The sequence below is a fragment of the Tetrao urogallus genome (assembly GCF_951394365.1).
Source record: "Tetrao urogallus genome assembly, chromosome: 3".
Classification (NCBI taxonomy): Eukaryota; Metazoa; Chordata; class Aves; order Galliformes; family Phasianidae; genus Tetrao; species Tetrao urogallus.
Window position 1 is genome coordinate 60,333,374 of NC_136815.1, and position 19,754 is coordinate 60,353,127.

Below are 19,754 nucleotides of genomic sequence, written 5' to 3' on the forward strand. Positions count from 1 at the left end.
AGAAAATAAGCCATGCTAATAATCCTAATGGCCACCAAACAAAAACAGTATACATAAAAAATACCAGTTAAATTTCAGTGCCATTTGTAAAATTAGCTATGGGGGCCAACCCTCAAATTAATCCAGTTTGGTATTGATTTCTTTGCCTCAATCCCAGAAGAACTAATGGACGTTTAGAACTTGTAAGGAACACAGCATTCGTTTTTATTCGTAGGGATTATAGGAATCATCTCTGTAGAACTAAATTTTGGGAAGTAGGATTAAAATCTGATATCACCAGGTTTCTGACAAGATTTAAAGATCTGACTGGTGTTTCATCCACTGGGGCAACTCTTTTCTAATTTAAGATGTTATTCTTTTAAGTAGAAGGAAACTAACAATATAATTTTGATAATCTGCTTTCCAGTAATAAACTGAAAATTTCAAATGCTAAAGTGAATTTAAAAATATATTCTCAGAGGAGAGAAATCAGGTTAGTGTGGTAGAAATATAAGCACCTTGACTGTGTTTCACCTTCAGATCAAAATTTATAAAACAGTTTACAAAATTTTCCTCTGCATACCAAAATCTAGTATGATATCATGTAGTAAGACAAATGCCATTTTTGTTTATAAGATTATGATTTGTACTTAGTCATCAAGGTGTTTCATTAGATGGAGTTTATCTTCAGTTGTATTGAAAAATCAGATGGGAGAGAGATCTAAACAGTTGCTTATGGATCACAGAGTACAAAAGTAGTTTAGAAGTGATAAAGTTTTATGAATTTTGGTAGTCCTGTGTGGAACCAGGAGTTGGACTCCACCTTGTGGATTCCTTACAACTCAGGATATTCCATGATGCTGTGACTATATAATTCTATAAATTCAGTGTGAAAAGGACCTTGATACATGACAGTCATTGTTCATCTCGGTGGGAGAAAGAATAATTACTCCCCAGTGTATTCTTTCCCTCAGCTTTTCATCTGATACCTCCCAATGGATGTTTGACTGTCCCTGTCCAAGCAAAGATGATGATTTTGAGGCCTATTAAAACCACAGACTTACCTTAAACCAAGGCAATTTGCAGGGCAGCATTATCTCAAAGGGAGCCCATGAAAATGTCCCTGATTTCCAAGACCTGGCATGGAATGCTTGTGGCAAGGATAAGAGAAGACAGAGACAGACATCAGAAGTGTACATTGGAAAAAATAACATTATGTTGCCATAGATTCATTGGGAGAATACAGAAGAAAACATTTACTTTAGGAGACCCAAATACATTCAATTTTCCTATTCTCTTCCCTTCTATCCTCAATGTTTTCCCACCACCATCTTCCTTAATGTCAGATATATCTGCATTCCTTATATACTTACTTCTACTAGCGAAACTCTCAAGCCCACAGAATTTTGTAGAAAAGGCTGTCACTGTGTTGCTATAACTAAGCTGTAATGCTAATTCAAGTCCTCACAAGCTTAAAAAGCAAGGTGTGCTCCTGCCTATCTCACTTCCAGCATAAAAATTTATCCAATGGCCAGTTTTCCCTCTCACACTCGTGGGGATGCACTCTTTACTGCCTGATGAATGGTGTGCTCACCTTGTGAGTGAATTAGGATCAAATCCCAACTGTTTCTGAACACAAATCTCCCACAAGGTGAATTAATCCTTAGGCTAGTGAATAGGTGCCTCTTAATCTCTCCCATTGGAAGTGCTCTATTTCTAGTACATAATTAGCATTCATCTCAGCAGGGACTGTGACTGGATTCTCCCACATCCCAGGGGAGTACCCTGACCACTGGACTGTAGAATTCATTTGTCATTTTCCTCTTTCTTCTAGCCTTGTGAATATTTCATTACTTTTATATACAGATAAACACACACAAAATCATATATTCACACATACATAGAATAATATATATAGTTATGCCAATCTTTGCCTTCTTTCTTCAACTGGAAAACTGAAAAGAAAAAAAAAAAAGAAACAAACAAACAAACATACAAATAATGGGCAGAAATGTACTTAAAAAGAAGAAAGAAAGAAAAAAAAAAAAGCCAAACCAAACCAAACAAAATGGAGCAACGAAGCATTTTAATGTAAGAAAGCAATTTTTTAAGTATTAACATTACTGCCTCACAAGTGTCTGAAACACATCTTTGGCCTGCTGCAATGACTCCCTGTATGTGCATATTGAAGCTGTGCAAAAAAATCCTAAACCACAAGTGACTCCCTGGGTTTCAGTTTTCTTTACAAACTCAACACTTAGTTAAGGTTCACTGAAAGGACATTATAATCCTGGAAAGTCCATTAGTGATGTAATGCAAATCTCTCATATGGCCTACTGTGCACAGCATATTGATAGATATCAGCATTTGCTTCCTATTTAAGGATTACTATCATTGCAGCACTCAAAAGATGCAGAGCTGCTTCATGTAGATACAGCTAAATGAACACAAAATGCAGGGAAATATATGGAGGCAACAGAAGTATTATTTGAAATCCAAAGTTATTATTTTTAATTCAAAATTAAGGTCAAAACAAATCATTTACAAAAGTTTGTAACTCAATTATTCCTACACTGAATATCACGAAGCACGGAAATCTGCTTCTTCAACCTACTGGATTAGTTGTTTTATTTGCATTAGGGAAGGGGGAATTTGCTTTATCTTACACAAAATCAACGAATCATAGAATAGTTTGAGTTGGAAGAGATTTTTAAGATGATCTAACCCCCTTGCTATATACAGTGACGCCTCTCACTAGACCAGGTTGCTCAAAGCCTCATCCAACCTGGGTTTGAACACCTCCAGGGTGGAGTCATCTGCTATCTCTCTGGGCAACTTGTTACAAAGTCTCACCACCCTCACATTAAAGAATTTCTTCCTAATATCTGGTCTAAATCTATCCTCTTCCAGTTTAAAGTCATTTCTTCACGTCTTGTCATTATGTGCCCTTATAAAAATTTCCTCCCAGCTTTCTTGTATGCTCCTTTCAGATACTGGAAAGCCGCTATAAGGTCCCCCCAGAGCCTTCTCTCCTCCAGGCAGAAGAGCCCCAGCTCTCAGCCTGTTTTTGTAGAGGAGGTTCTCCAGCTATGTGATCATCTTTGTGGCCCTCCTTTCGACCCGTTCCAACAGCTTGATGACCTTCTTGTGTTGGAGGCCCCAGAACTGGATGCAGAACTCCAGGTGGGGCGTCACAAGAGCAGAGAAGCAGACAGAATCACTTTCCTCAACTTGTTGGTCATTCTTCTCTTGATGCAACCCAGGAAACAGTTGGCTTTTTGGGCTGCAAGTGCACATTGATGGTTCATGTCAACCAACACTACCAAATTCTTTTCTCAAGCCATTCCCTGCCCAACCTGTATTTGTGCTTGAGACTGCCCTGACCCAAGTGCAAGGCCTTGTATTTAGTCTTGTTGAACTTCAGAAGGTGGTCATATAATCATAGAATCATCATAGATTTGCTTTGTAGAAACTTCTTCAGAGCCTCACTGAGTCGGACACACCAGTGAACTGACGGTATGCTCCCCTTCCCCAGCCTCTTAATTCAGCTCCTTTCTTTAATCAGAGAACAGAACTGTAGATTTGTCACTAAGTAATGTACAGTTTGCTTTCAATCATCTCAGAAGTGAGCTACCTTTGAAGCCTCTGTTTCTCTATGCCTCTGGCAGAAAAGAGTGGATAAATTTAATCTAAGAAATGAATTCCTGCTTATAACTGTTATTTGATAAATCTTATTATTCTGACTATTCAACAGAAACCACTCCTGCACAGTAGTTATTATTCTCACACAGTTCTAATCCATACCATGTAGCCTTTGTACACAGATTAGTGTTCTATTATATCTAAACTAAATATTGTTTATATAATCTAATTAGCTATTTTGCAAATAAATGCATTTTGACTGGAGTTACACTATCTGAACAGTAATGTAAAGGTTGGAATGCTTAAAGAAAAAAACAGTTGCTTATCTGAAATTTCTGTTGCATTAATTAAACATCCAGCTGGCTTTGCAAAAATTATAGAACTCTACTTAGTCTCATTTATGCATATCACATATCTTCTCTGTAAAATATTTTGAGACTGCATGAGATAAAATAACATTACACGATGAGTGTTTATAATTCCAAAAATGTCCTGCTAATGCTGAAAATATTGACATTTCTTCCAGAGGTTCTGACAGAAAATACAATACTCCGTTTTACATCAATTGAATAATCAGAGATTATAATAATTCCTGCAAGTCTTTCACAGGCAGGAAACTCAGAGAAAATTTCAAAAGATGAGATTTGTGTAAAGGTGGGTATCATGATATGCCAAATGTGTCTTTTCCTACATCAATGATATACCCAAGGAAAAAAATCAAAACTCTGCTGGGGAAAAGTAGTGGAAATGTTCAAGTACACAATGGGAGAGCCCTAATCACAAGCGGCAAAATGTGTTGACAGTGTGCTCCACTCTGTGTAGGGGATATGGTGTACGAGGACAATAACGGAGTATTTAACCTCTTTGCATTCAAATCTGGTGAGGAAGAAAATGATAACCACTTATAAGGATTTATGAGGTTACTTCTAAAATTCTTTAGCAAAAACATCAGTGACTTAACACCATTTCCTCTCTCCTTCTTCCCTTTATTATTATGTGTATATTTTACGTGTATTTTATATACATTTGTCAAGAGAATATTAATGTTCTGCTTTATGATTACCACCACCTTTCTAATCATTGCTTTTTATTATTTTTGTTCAGTACAGCTTAGCCACTGAGCATGAGCAATGAAACGGAGGAAAAAATAAAAGCAAATACTGTATTATATCATCATCTGGGGAGCATGATTGTTTCTGCTGTGTTAATTTACACTAAAATCTATGACCCAGTGAGTCTGATTGATTGCCAAGGGCAGAAATCCAGCCCCTGGCCTAGTTTATTTTGTGAACTGTAGCCTCAGATATCGCTGCAAGCCACAATGATATTGATTTGATATACACTAGATGGCTCTTTATGCTCTCTGGGAAATTTATTGTACAGAGTCAGAGCTCAGACAGATGGGAAGAAGAAGCTCTTTAAATTGAAGAGGGTTATCACGGTTTGACTCCCAGGTCACTTGGGTTACCAAGTGGCCTGAGCGCGGCTGGGTCAGAGCAGGCTCAGGGGATTTGTGCTCATCAGTTTTGAATGTCAAATCTCCTTGCTTGACTTGAGTTATTGCTAATAGGAACTTGGGCCTATAACATTTGGTTGGCCTATAAGTTAAACATCATAACCCTTCCTTCACGTCATGGTCCTTTAAATTATGGATGAGCATGCCACTTTTGCTCTGGATATTTAGCAGGAGATGGTCACATGTTATAAAGGGACCTGCCTCTGAGCTGGACCACATCTCTACAGCTGTTGGCTGTGGAAGGGCTGTAACTACACATTTCCTGCTCTAGATCATGTCTCAGCCTTGTCCACTGACCGTCAGTTGCTGACACACCACTGCCACCTTGTTTGTGTAGAGCATATATTTGATGGCTACTTGTTGTCTGTGTAAAGGAAATGAGAACACAGCTCTGCTTTTACTAGAGGTGAGGGCTTCTCCTTTTAAGAGGAAGGGAGAGGAGGTCTAGGGAGATGGCTGGTTTGGGGACAGAAATGACTGATGTGGTGGAAAATCCCATACTTTAGGACAATGAGTCAATAAGAAAAGGTACTCCCACCTTAGATTAAAGCATTCTTTCAGATTTTCTACACAAAACAAGATCAGGTCTGCCGTGGGTAGCCTAAGTCTCATCAGCATTTTCACTAAAGCAAGGCCAATCAATGACCAATATTTCATGCTACAGTAAATGCTGATGAGACCAGAGAAAATAAAATCTATGAATTTAAAGGGACAGATTATTTTGTTCAACATACTAACTTTTTACTAGTTTCAGAAGAGCATCTATGTGTTTTAGAAGGTATTTTCAACGGTTATAAATTACATACGGTCCACATTGCCACACAGAACACATATATCATCAGCATTTGAGCTGTGTGTTTCCTTAGAGATTGAGAGGATTTTCAGCCTGATTCAGAGATGCAGAGAACTGACCTAGAGGCCATTAAGTCCCATATCGGTCCAAGAGGTGTGGTAGATCTCCACGTTACCATCACAGAGAGAAAGATAACACTGCTCCCACTTTAATGAGTAGCTGCTGATCTCCTTTTATAGAAAAAATATTAATACTCAATTTTTCTTCAGGAAGCTTATAATTTACATAGCAATGGGAGAAACAGTAGTTATTTTTCTGAAGTAGGTGCTCAGTTCTCTCAGTCTGATTTTTTGTGAAGCTGAGTTTTAATGAAAAGATTCCAGCAAATTAACATTACAACATTTATTCCCATAGAAAAAAAATATATATATGTACATAATGTGCCTTTTGAAAATAGTTGTTACATTCCACTTTGCTTATCTGTCTAAAACAAAGAAGTCTCAGGAGGTTAATGGTAAACTACTTAGCCTCGCCTTTTGGATTCTGTTCTTGGCAATACACTACAGCTGTCACTGCATATGATAGATATACTACTACCATTTAAATATAATGCTGCCTGGCTTGTGGTCTGAGATTTCTGGGATTTTATTCTTTTTTATTTGAAGTGAATACTAATTGAGAAAGTTACATATTTATATAGCTCCTGAAGAGTAACACCCACCTCACCTATCTCTCTATTGTAAATTAATATGTAGCAGATGGTGAGCTGAGATAGTTTGACAGCCTACTTGCAGTACCATCATTTTAACCTCTTTCTTAAAAAAAAAGAAAAAAAAAATCCCATTAGCTTTTCTGCTGTTGGGCTCTTAACCCCCCAAAGTATCCTTAGTTATCATATCATGGGATTTTCTGCTATGCCAATGAAGAAAATAATTAAAGATACCCTCTTCCTCTTAAATGCTTGTTCTAATTTTACTGGGCATATCTTTTCCTCTTAACTTCTCCAATAATTTCAATTTAAATCTTCATTTAGAATGAGATTTTTCTTCCAAGGGGATTTTTTTTTTATCTTCAGGGACAACTTAGTGCACTGCAGAAGCAAACACAGAGGCCCTTCCATATTTTATGATTAATGTGGTGTAAGGAGCTCCCCTTGCTAGAAACGCAGAATCAAAGGAAGCAGAGCCCATAAGTAGAATTTAAATTCAATACACATTGGAATCTCACGGTTCAATTCAAAGTGGTTCTAAAGGAAGAAATTAGACACTTAGCAAGCCTTTCCATAAGAAACAACTTTCTTTAAGATTGGCCTTCTCAACATCTTCATTCAAAGTATTCAGTTACATATTTTCTTTTCATTCTTTCTGATAAAGGAGTATGTTTTGAAGATTTGGGAATTTATGTTAAAAGCTTTAATTTTAAGAATCCTTTAAAATAAATGGGTTAATTGAATGTTTTATTCTGATTGGCTCACAGAAGTATTTTATTTATTGCAGAATATAAATTCATAGATTTGCAAGAACACTTATAAATGCAAGAACATTTATAACTCTTCAGGACAGGCTGAAAAAAGATATGATTCAGTTTTGTAATACAGTTCACTTGTACAGATTTTTAGAAGACAATGAGAAAATTTTCAGTGACTGGAAATAATATCTGGTTTGGAAGTCTCAGTTTTACAAGATAACATGTCCTATAACTTACGGACTTGACCATGTAAGATTGAACTCTTAGCCCAAAATTTTAACCAGAGTCTCCAAAATGTTGCCTTAATTCTTTCACATTTTACAGCAAACTGGATCAAAACTTGTGAAATGGTGTGATTTTCATTCATATTTCATACAATATGAGAACATGAATGGGTCACCAGTGCATAACCAAAGACACATGCAAATTGTCAGCTTCATCATTTAGCCCATCTCCACAGCTTTTACTATCTTTACCTGTTTTAATACATGTACACACACAGTACTTTCTCTTTCTCACAAATATTTGTAAAAAGCACAGGCTCGCTGGTACATACACACGGACAAGGAATTAACATTTTAAAATAACTCCAACTCTTTTTGTGGAGCACTGTTTTAGATTTCTCTTTTCCTTTCTATTTTTTTGAGTGGACATAAAAGGCCTCTGCAATTATGTCTGATGCCTGGAAATCTGGGATGTTTCAAGCTCTTTCTACATCAATGTCATGTACAAAGGGACAACGTGATCCATTTTCATTATTTTTGAGCAGCCACGTGGATTACCAAGTATCTTTTTCTTTGGATTGATATTCAGCCAAGGAAGGGCAACAGAAAGTAAAAGTTGCATTCATGGAGCACCAAAACCTGATCCAAATCTTACAAATTGCATTGCAACTGCCATTCCCAACCAAGCATTGCAAAGGCATAGATGAGAGCAGCTGGCTTGGGAACAGGAGTGACATGGAGTAGTTGTGAGCTTCGAATCAGGAAGGATGAATTTTACCTCACCAGTCCCTTTACATAGTTATTACACAGAAACCAATTACTTTGGCTTCATGTTAGTGCAGAGGATTGAATTTCACCTAGAGAGTCAGAAATACAAATAAACATTTTATTAAATAATTAGAGTCCATAATTGTAGATTACCTTTCATTTATATTACAGGAAGGCTCAGTATCATTAGATCCCCAGAATGTTGTTTGGCGTTCACATTACATCTGATTTCTAACTGACATTTCAGGATTGTTTGTTCTCTTTTCTTCCAGATTTTTTTTTTTCTATTTAAATTGATTCCAGATATCAGAAACATAATTAAGTTCTCCTCAGCATATATTGAGATAGCAGGCTAAAATAGCAGACTTAGCACAATTTAATTTTGTTTTCAATAAAAAATACTTTACTTTTTAAACTTTTAATTTTAATACTTTCTCTTCACAAGTCTGAGTGGTAACCAAAACATTTTTTAGTTGTTTCCTCAATTTTATATACCATAGAGAATGTCAGTAATGTCCCTTAACACACAGTCAAGTAACATAATAAATCCCCCATCATATTTCAGTATAGCAATGTCAGCAGGAGGCTTAAATATGACTTTGAAATGCTTTCAGCCTCTTGTTTTTATTAAGGGAAATAGGTCATGAGTTTTAATAACACTTAAAGTACTTGTGGCTGATTTAAACTTCATTTCTTATTTGAAAATCTTAATTTGGATCTTGATTAAAATTTTTAGATGAAGCCTTCTTTAAAGATTTCAACTTGCCATCTTTCATATGGGTCGGGCATTATAAGTGACCAGGAGCAGGAGAAGTAACTCAGTTACTTTTGGGAAAGAGTGGAAAGATCTGACCAGATCTTGGAAAAATTGCCCATTGTCAAACCTTTGAGATTTCCTGGCTGGAGTGGGAGATAACAGCAGGACAAGGGGAAATAGTTCTAAGTTGACGGAGGGAAGATTTAGGTTGCACGTCAGGGGAAATTCCTTTACTATTAGTGGTAAGGTGCTGGAACAGGCTGCCCACAGAGGTTGTGGATGCCCTGTCCCTGGAGGTTTTCAAGGCAGGTTGAATGGGGCCCTGAGCAGCCTGGTCTAGTATTAAACAAGGAGATTGGCAGCCCTGTCTGGGGCAGGAGTGTTGAGATTCACGATCCTTGAGGTCCCTTCCAACCTGGGCCATTCTGTGATTCTGTAATAGTGAGTTTTCTCTTGCTGATAACCACAGGCTTGTGCACTGCAAGCTGGCCAAAGCAACTAAAAAGAGACAAATAGTCTATTATGACTCTATCTAACTATTGTTCTTAAGACCTACACAATTTCTCAAGCACTTGAGCAAAATCTTGAACCTCAAAATAGATCAAAGAATGAAAATAGCAGTCCCACTGCTAAACTTCTAGAATAAAGAGTACAGCAGAATAGAATAAAGTTGGTACAACAAGAATGACAATATGCTATTATTGGTCTATTTTCAGCTTATATTGTAATAAGTTGCTAAAACAGTGCTACTTGAAGCAACACTAAAATCACCATATTGGTTTGAAAATACATATATATATATATATATATATATTTAAATTAATTGCGGTCGTTATTCCAAGCTACATCAATTGCAGCTACATGAAAAAAGCAAAGTTCTTCTCGTAAGGGTAAATCAGATATTAACAGCACTATCCACATCATTGCTAAAATGCATTAGACAAGTATGTGTAGAATTCAGATACAGTAAGAAGTGCTCAGTGAAAGGTTTTGGTCTGGACTTTTCTGTGACAAGCCACATTTGAATCATCCCTTTTGTTCTTTTCTCTTTTTGTTGGAAAAAAAAATAATCTAATAAAATAAGAAGTAATCTAACAAAACATTAAAATATCACATATTAGAGAATTAGTCCTTAGCAAGTCTTTCCTATATACACAGTACTGAAAATGTGTTGTTGTTTTTTTCCTCTGAATTTATTAAGGATTAATTTCTATCCATTTGATCTTAATGTACTTCTCTCTAATAGATCAAATTGCTCTCCGTTATCAAATTTCTGTTTGTCTTAGTACAGCACCATACTGGGAACTCTTGTTCAGCTGATTATCTCCCATTGACCTTGCCTTCACCCGAGGAGTCCTTTTCGTCATCACCATTTTATACAGTACTATCCTCCATCCCATAAATATACCCTTCACTCTTTGTGAGCAGCTCTAGTTTTTATAACTGGCTACAGTAAAGTGATCATAGTTTGCCAAGCAATCCAGATGGATCTGAAGTACAGACTTGTCTTCTTTATCATCTCCTGCACCTCAAACATTTGTGACATTTGTAAACTTTAGCAGTAACTATTTGAAATTGTCTTTATGGGTATTATGGATATAAATATAATGGAATAAATTATGGATAAAAATATAAATAGAATAAAGTGGGCTCACTTTTTTTTTTTTTTCCTCAAAATCCTATGTAGAATCATGGCCATTTGATGATAATTTCTGTTTAGAAGTACTTTTTGAGACTTATGGTTTACCAGTCTTTAATCCATTTAATATATTACATGTTGATTTTGTATCGCTCTCATTTCTTAATCAAAGTGTTACGTGGTAATAAGTGGAATGCCTTACTGAAATCTCAGTACTCTATATCAACTTGATTATCTTTAGCAACCAAATTTGTAATCTTATTAAAAATATATTAAGTTAGCTTGATAAGATCTATTTCTGGTACAACCGTATTGACTGAAAGCAGTTATTTTACTCTTTTGATTCTTTATATATCAAGTCTCTTATCAGCCATCCCATCATCCTTCTCTAGTGTTATTATGATAACAGCAGGCTTGTGGTTACTGATGTCATCCCATTTTCCCTTTTAAAATATCAGTACCTCATTGGCTTTCTTCCAGCCTTCAGTAAATTTCTCGGTATTTTACAAATTGCTGAAAAGCAACAATAATCCAGAAAGTCAATGCTTTAAAATTCTTGGAAGCAAATTGTTTAGATCTACTGATCTGAAAACGCCCAACTTAATAAACTTCTTAGTAGTCTCTTCCGGTACAACAGGGATGAAACCATCACAACCCAGCAGCCTCATATCTCCTCACAGAGGATAAAGCAATTTTATTAAAAAAATCATTTTTCTGTGCTACTCAATTGATTATTTATTAAAGTTATAACTAGAAATTTGTCATTTCAGAATTTTTTGCTTTGTGTTTCTTTTCTCTTTTGCTACAGAATATATTCTCAGAAGAAAATGTTTTCCTATTCAGCATTTGCTTAAGTGCCATCAGGAGTTGGTAACCTGGGAATTGACCACAGTCTATAACAGTGATCACTCAGCTTGCAGTATTCACTACTCTCACCCCCTCGCTCTCCTCCAAATCTGTTTTAGTTGTTAGTTGTTTTAGTGCAACATAGCCAATGCAAGTCTTTTAAGAGGAAAATCCCCAGCTAGAACCACTCCAATAATCACGTATGAATTTTCTGAATATCACTTGGTGGACTGCCTTCTTGGAGGTTTTCCTGTATCTTCAATCCTGAGAAGATGAGCATATATTTTTAGCCACATCGAGTTTAGTGTGTGCATCCTCTGGTATAACTGAACTCTTGGTGAGGGTTCCTAAGAGTAGGAAAGAAAATCTACAAGAAGATGTCTAGATATGCTGTAGTGTCAAATCTCCCAATGTAGTCCAGCCTACATAGCCGTAGGAAAACAAGGAAGTGATTTAGCTCACCTTCAAGCAACAATTTCTTACTAGTGTTGAATTGTTAGTACAGTATGTTAAAAAAATTAAATCCTGAGATACTTGGTCATAATGAAGCATTTCTGAAAGTCAGTGAAAAATGGAAGAGAAGACTTGGGACAGTTTTAATATTTTCTTATGGATTAAACTCAGGAGCAAGAACTTCCCAGCTCATTCATATTCTTGAGGTGTTATGGTGTTTTGATTTGACATAAGTTCCAGTGTAGGCCAGCTGTAAACTCAACACCTTCAACAGATGTGGGATTTCTGCGGTGAAGAGCATACCCATAAAATTACTTAGAACTATGAGATAATAAATGACATGTAAGCCAACTTGAATAATTTAATAATTTTAATTTTCATTGGCAAAAAAAAATAATCAGCAAGTCTAAGATAATGTTAATGAGTTATTATCAAGTTTAGTACCTGAATGACAGCATTATTCCAGGGTCTACTCATATTTTCTCTGTGTTGAAACTTGACAAACAGCAAGATTGATACAGAACAGCTCCTGTTTGGAGAATCACTAAAGTTTGTTTATTTTTCACACTTTCTAAATGAGAAAATAAATTCTACTATGGTATACTTCACATCATTTGGCCAATGTATCTGCGGAAGAAAAATCTGTGGGGCCAAGTCCAAAGTTTACAATCACACTACACATGAAAGGTCTTCAGTACTCAGTTTCAGTACTTTTCTACTTCCTTTAATTTTTATGTATGAGAAATATATCCATAGCAGCCTTATCTTCCTTAGCTTAATACCAGCCTGGAGACTGCACTCCCTGCTGAAAGCTGAGATTTATTTCCTTGATTCCTAACTTAATGTTTATTTCTTTTCTGTACTTTTTAGGTCTTCTTTAACTTAAGTATTTTAGATGCATGGTGTTCTGCAGCATCAGTCAGAATTCTCTACCTACTGCAGTTTCTTTGCATCTTTCATCACAAAAACTAGAAATTTTCATGTAAAGGGCTTTGAATACGACACAAAACCACTTTTCCCCATTGTCAAAACAGGAAAATTTAGTAGGCTTCATCAAAATACTTGCTCATTGATAGACACTGAGAACTTTAAGGTGCTTTCAAGAATTTTATGTTGACTTTCACTCTAAACAAAACTCAAGATTTAGAAATTTGGGAATCATATTTATTTTAAATGAAAACAATAGTGCAGAAGGAAACAAGACTTCACAAGTCTGTACAGTAACCTCACATGCTTTCATAAGCTGCTGTTCATTATATCATAGCAAAAGTATATAAAGAATCGTACATAGAAGATACTACTTCTTGCTATAAAATTAAGTAAACTTTTTCTTATAGCTAAATCATAGTTCCTGACTTTGGACCAGAGATATAGACAGCTTTTCTTTTGTGCACTTACGGCGGTAATTGGTGGTCAGTACACACTGCGTTTTATATGAGGAAAATTATTACCTTTAGTAAGCTAATATATCCTTCCTTTCAATTCTAGTCATTTTAGAATTACTGAGTCTTGGTTTTGAAAATATCATTAAAACATGAGTTCCAATTTCAAAAAATATCATAGAAATCTGTCCTATTGAAAGCCAGCATGGTTTAGCTTGCTCAATGACAGATTGGAAACCATATTTGGGAACCTTATTATTATTAGTAATCAGTGCTGAGTCGGGCTTTCAGAATCAGCTAAATACTGAACTCAAACAGAAAAAAAATAGTGCAAGTCTCCTTCCTGTGGTAGATTTGCTCTTCTACAAATTTCTTTGGACTTTATGCTTGCTGAGCCAAACTCTCCCAGCCTGTCATTTGCAGGAGGATTAAACGGATATTCCTGCTTTGAATCATGCTACTGAAAGATGTTTGACCTCCTTCTGTGTAAAAGTTGATAGATCATTTTTAATAAATCTGTTTCCAACTGAGCTACATAATAAGGGTGCGAGGGAAAGAAAGCTGGGGGTAAGCAGAGAGGGTCCTACAGCATATGGAAAGTTTGTATAAAACTTATGATGTTAACATGACTTCTTTCACCTAAGGAGAACCCATAAACTTACCTATTTTCTCAGCCTACAAATTCCTTAGTATATCCCTGGGGACTGCTGAATGGTTCAATTCAAAGGATTTTTTTAAATTTCTGTAACCCTAATCTTCATCATTATTTCTAATTCCTCAGTATGAAACCAGAAATATTGATGATCTAATACATTTTACAGAGCAGCACACTACCTTCTTTATGGCACTTACATCATTATGTAATATGTTATAAAGCAACTTGCATGTTGTAAAACTCATTAAAAAGATATATTTTTTTCTCTTAGCTTGAGTTCATGATGGCCAAAATTGAGGTGGAAAGCTATTAAACGTCCAGAAATCCTAGCATTACACGTTCCTTTCAAATGTTCTTTTCTGCCCTCTTACTTGGTGTTTTTCTGTCACATTTTCAGTATTTCTGATGTGGGTCTATTGAGAGGTAATTTCTCAGCACGGCAGCTGAAGTAAGACTCCTATGGGATTAGTAACCCAACCTTATAAATCGTTACCTGGTTTCTGTCATTTACCCTGATTCAGTCAGGACAGTTACTAACTGAATGAAAGTGGCAAAAACAAAAGTGAAGGTAGAATGATATTGAAATATAATACAACATAAAATTATATGAACATAAAATTATAAATTAAGCTTTCTTCAAAAATGATTGTATAGATTTTAACACTTCAGCCTTTAGTGTCAGAGCTTTATCATCAGTGAAGTGTGAGCCATTTTGTTTGGGAAAACCACAGATTAAGAAAATATGACGAGCATTTTAAAAATTAATTTAGTGTTTTTTGCCTGTTACTGTTTTCATCACTTCTCAGGTTCCTCTGCTATCCTATTGCATACTGTAGCATGTGTTTCTTATTCTAACTTTTTAGAGATTTTTGGACACGAGTTACAAATGCCAGGGCATATGCTTATTTCTCTAGTGGCTGGGAAAATTAGGGACTATCATAGAATCATAGAATCCTTAGGTTTGGAAGAGACCCTTAGTGATCATCTAGTCCAACTCCTCTGCAATGAACAGAAACATCCATATCTAAATCAGGTTGTTCAGAGCCTGATCCAGCCTGGCCTTGAATGTCTCCAGGGATGGGGCATTCACCATTTATCTGGGTAATCTGTTCCAGTGTCTCACCATCCTCACTGTAAAAGAGTTTTTCCTTATATCCAATTCAAATCTACCCTCAATAAATTTCACAGAATCACAGAATCACAGAATCACAGAATTGTAGGGGTTGGAAGGGACCTCCAGAGATCATTGAGTCCAACCCCCCTGCCAAAGCAGGTTCCCTACACCAGGTAGCACAGGTAGGCATCCAGGCAGGTCTTGAACATCTCCAGAGAAGGAGACTCCACCACCTCCCTGGGCAGCCTGTTCCAGTGCTCCGTCACCCTCACTGTAAAGAAGTTCTTGCGCATGTTTGTGCGGAACTTCCTATGCTGCAGTTTCCAGCCGTTTCCCATTGTCCTGTCTCCACTCACCACTGAAAACAGTCTGGCCTCGCCATTCTGCCCCCCACACCTTAGATATTTATAGACCTGGATCAGGTCCCCTCTCAGTCTTCTCTTCCCAAGGCTGAACAGACCCAGTTCACTCAGCCTTTCCTCATAGGAGAGATGCTCTAGGCCCTTCACCATCTTCGTGGCCCTCCGCTGGACTCTTTCCAAGAGATCCTTGTCTTTTTTGTACTGGGGAGCCCAGAACTGGACGCAGTACTCCAGATGAGGCCTCACCAGGGCAGAGTAGAGGGGGAGGATCACCTCCCTCGACCTGCTGGACACGCTCTTTTTAATGCACCCCAGTAAGCCATTGGCCTTTTTGGCCACAAGGGCACACTGCTGGCTCATGGCCAACCTGTCGTCCACCAGGACACCCAGGTCCCTTTCTGCAGAGCTCCCCTCCAGCAGGTCATCCCCCAACCTGTACCGGTGCATGCAATTATTCCTCCCCAGATGCAAGACTCTACACTTGCTTTTGTTAAACCTCATCCGGTTTTTTTCTGCCCAGCTCTCCAGCCTATCCAGGTCTTGCTGAATGGCAACACAGCCTTCAGGCATGTCAGCCAATCCTCCCAACTTCGTATCATCGGCAAACTTGCTGAGGGTGGCCATTATCCCCTCATCAAGGTCATTGATGAAGATGTTGAACAAGACCGGACCCAGCACAGACCCCTGAGGAACACCGCTGGTTACAGGCCTCCAACCGGACTCTGCACCACCAACAATGACCCTCTGTGCTCTGCCAGTCAGCCAGTTCTCAACCCACCTCACTGTCCACTCATCTATCCCACACTTCCTCAGCTTTGTTATAAGGATGTCGTGGGGGACAGTATCAAATGCCTTGCTGAAATCAAGGTAGACTACATCCACTGCTCTCCCCCCATCCACCCAGCCAGAGACAACATCATAGAAGGCTACCAGGTTGGTCAAGCACGACCTCCCCCTTGTGAACCCGTGCTGACTACTCCTGATAACCTCCTCTTCTTCCAGTTGTCTGGAGATGACATCCAGTACAAGCTGTTCCATCACCTTTCCAGGGACAGAGGTGAGGCTGACTGGCCTATAATTGCCTGGGTCTTCCTTCTTGCCTCTTTTGAAGACCGGAGTGACATTGGCTATCTTCCAGTCTTCAGGCACCTCCACCGTCCTCCAAGACTTCTCAAAGATGACAGAAAGCGGTTCAGCAACCACCTCTGCCAGTTCCCTCAGCACCCGTGGATGAATCCCATCAGGTCCCATGGATTTGTGAACATTGGTGTTGCCTAGGCGCTCCTGGACCACCTCTTTCCTGACAGAAGGGAGGTCTTCCATTCCCCAGATCCTCTCACTCACCTCCAGGGTCTCAGATTCCCGAGTGGGAGCTTTTTCACTGAAAACAGAAGCAAAGAAGGCATTCAGTATCTCCGCCTTCTCAGCATCCCCCGTTACCAGCACACCCCCGTCACTTAGCAGGGGAGCCACATTCTCCCTAGTCTTCCTTTTACTGTTAACGTACTTGAAAAAACCTTTTTTATTATCCTTTATCCCCTTTGCCAGATTTAATTCCAGGCGGGCTTTAGCCTTCCTTGTCGCATCCCTGCAGACCCTGACAACATTCCTGTATTCTTCCCAAATAGTCAGACCCTTTTTCCACATTTCATGGGCTTTCTTCTTTCCTTTGAGTTTGTGCACGAGCTCCTTGCTCATCCACACAGGTCTCCTGCCACCCTTTCCCGATTTCTTCCTCACAGGGACACACCAATCCTGAGCTTGGAAGAAGAGCTGCTTAAATGCCCACCAGCTCTCACAGGCCCCCTTGTCTTCCAACACCCTAGCCCATGAGACAGCTCCAAGTAGGTCCCGGAAGAGATCGAAGTCGGCTCTCCTAAAGTCCAGGATAGCAATCCTACTTTTTGCTTTACTTCTTCCACTCAGGATCTTGAACTCCACCATCTCGTGGTCACTGCAACCCAAGCTACCCCCGACCTTTACTTCCCTCACAAGCCCTTCTCTATTAGTGAGAATAAGGTCCAGCAGTACCCCTCTCCTCGTCGGTTCCTCAACCACCTGCATCAGGAAGTTGTCTTCAACACATTGCAGGAACCGTCTGGACCGCGCATGCCTGGCCACATTGCTTTTCCAGCAAATATCTGGATGATTGAAGTCCCCCATAAGCACCAGCGCCTGGGATCGTGACGCTGCTTCCAGCTGTTTGTGGAAGGCCTCATCAACCTCCTCCTCCTGATCAGGGGGCCTGTAGCACACACCCACAACGGTGTCAGCCATACCAGCCCGCCCCTTGATTCTTACCCACAAGCTCTCCACTGCTACACCACTCTCCCCCAGGTGGAGTTCAATACATTCAAGCTGCTCTCTTACATAAAGAGCAACTCCACCACCCCGCCTCGCCGGCCGATCTTTCCTAAAGAGCACATAGCCCTCCATGACAACATTCCAGTCATGCGAGCTGTCCCACCACGTCTCTGTGATCGCAATGAGATCATAGCCATGTGACCGCACACAGATCTCCAACTCTTCCTGTTTATTTCCCATACTGCGCGCATTGGTGTATAGACACTTCAGGGAGGCAGCATTCCCCTGCCACACTCCATCCCTTTGAACTCCACCCTCGTCACCCATCAAGTTCAATATTGAACCTTGAACTACCTGAACCTCAGCAGTCCTCATTTTGTCCCCTTCCCCCTTCTTACCTAGTTTAAAGACCTTTCAATGAGGCCCGCCAGCTCCTGGGCTAGGATCCTTTTACCCCTTGCAGACAGTTGAGCTCCATCTGCAGCCGTCATGCCAGGAGCTGAGTGAATTGCCCCATGGTCAAAAAAACCAAAGTTCTTCTGCCTGCACCAGCCTCTAAGCCATTTATTGATGAGGAGGGCTTTTTTGATCCTCTCAGAGTCCTTCCCCGCCACTGAAGGGATAGAAGAGAAGACTACCTGCACTCCCGCACCATCCAGTACCCTCCCCAGACCCTTGAAGTCATCCCTGATAGCCCTTAGGCTTCTCTTGGCAGCATCATCACTGCCAACCTGAACTACCAATAAGGGGTAGTAGTCAGACGGGCGAATAAGCCCAGGCAACTTTCTAGAGATGTCCCTGACCCGTGCCCCAGGGAGGCAGCACACTTCCCTCCGGGTGGGGTCAGGACGACATATCGGGCCCTCAGTTCCTTTTAGAAGGGAGTCTCCTACAACTATCACCCTCCTTTCTTTACCAGAAGAGGCGGTCTTCAAGCGTAGAGCCGACCGCCTCTCCTTAGCAAAGCTCAGAGGCTGTTCCACCACCTTGTTCTCAGCCTCCTCACCCTCCAGTTCCAGGGTTTCAAACCTATTACTCAGGGGCACCTGAGGAACCGAGATAGGTCGGGGAGGGCGCCGCCTGCATCGCTGAGGTGGGACATGCTGCCATTCCTCTTCTCCTCCCAAGTCAGCTCTCTCGGTTTTAGTACGATAAGGCAGAGAGTCCACTACAGGCTGGGGGTTGCAATCTCTGCTTGTTTCTCGCAGAGAGTTACACCACCAGTCTATCTCCCTCTCGCAGTCCCTAATGGATCTTAACCGCTCCACCTCCTCCCTAAGCTCTACAACAAGGCTGAGCAGCTCATCCAACTGTTCGCACCTCAACAGTTGTCAAATTTGAAACCATTTCCCCTTTTCCTACCATCGTAGACCCCATTTAAGTGTCTGTTTGGCTCTTCCCTGTAGCTCCCCTTTGGATACTGAAAGGTCACTATCAGGTCACCTCAGAGCCTTCCCTTCTCCAGGCTGAATACCCCCAGCTCTCAGTCTGTCCTCGTAGGACTGTAATTACACCAAACTATCAGTAGGAATAAATTGCAATTCTGTTCCCATTGAAAGTTCTTGATTCCAGAAGGACTATGTTTTAGCCTTAAAGTGTAATTTGATCTGCTAGAAATGGCCGCTCTGTCAACAGCATTCTACTTCATTTATAATTTAAGAATTAGTGTAGCTTCTCATTGCTAGCAGCAAGGAGGCAAACACCGCTTTTGCAAAGGCAGAGCAGGAGTCATTTGGTTGGGAGTAGTACGTCCAGTGATGTGTGGTGGTAGGCCAGAACTGTAATGCAAACCAGCTTACAGAACACTGGAACAGGCTGGCCAGAGAAATTGCAGTCTTCTATGCAGATACTCA